Source organism: Mizuhopecten yessoensis, unplaced genomic scaffold, assembly GCF_002113885.1.
Source record: "Mizuhopecten yessoensis strain PY_sf001 unplaced genomic scaffold, ASM211388v2 scaffold5667, whole genome shotgun sequence".
Lineage (NCBI taxonomy): Eukaryota > Metazoa > Mollusca > Bivalvia > Pectinida > Pectinidae > Mizuhopecten > Mizuhopecten yessoensis.
Window position 1 is genome coordinate 104,504 of NW_018406163.1, and position 929 is coordinate 105,432.

Consider the following 929-nt stretch of genomic DNA (forward strand, 5'->3'; position numbering starts at 1 on the left):
AAACATTACCACACACAGTCACACATGTTAACTAACATGTATATATGAGAACTCTCATAGCAAAACATGTGAACTCACATGTAAATATTTGGCACGAACAACATGTTAACTAACACATTATATCGTATAGCAATGGTACACGCGTGTACACATGCAAAACAAACCCCGATTTTGAACGGGCAAAATAAATCAACCGTTAAAACAACAGAAGTCAAAACCGAAAGTACTGACCGACATGTAAAACTAACAATAACCTGTGAGGTCTGACAAAACAGAACACTCTACCACAATTGTGTCAACATATTTACTAAATGTAACGTACGATTAGTTACTGCTGATGATTCCTCAATGTCACACGTGAAATAACCAGGAAAAGAATCTACTTTGAGGCGAAGAGAACACGCATTGTTTACAATAACAGCTGGGCGGAAATAAGATAGTGCGCATGTGCAGTCGACTCTATGACATCAGAGATATCCCAAAATAGAACGAGTTGAAGGTAAACATAAACAAACCAGGATAAAAAACTAATGAATATGCAAGACCTTACCTTGTAGGGAAAGAAAATAACTCATGCTGCGGCAAATTTTAAGCCCTGTAAAACTGCTCCACGCACAGAATATATGTACTTGCGCATCCCATTAGAAGACAAGTGGACACCGTCCCTACACAAATTTTCAGAGACGCCATCTTTAAGGCCCTTATGGCGCCAAAAGAAACACACCGTGGAACCCATACAGCGTTGTTTTAAGGCAGAATTGACGAAATCCACAGATTCATTGTAAATAGTCACAGGTGTCACTCGAGTTGTCCGACGATATAATAATTGTAGGAACCCCACACGTTTGATGCCAAAACCAGTAACTAACCACTGGGCTATCGAAAATAGGTCAGTCACAAGTGTGCCCTTAACCCGCACATTGTCAGCA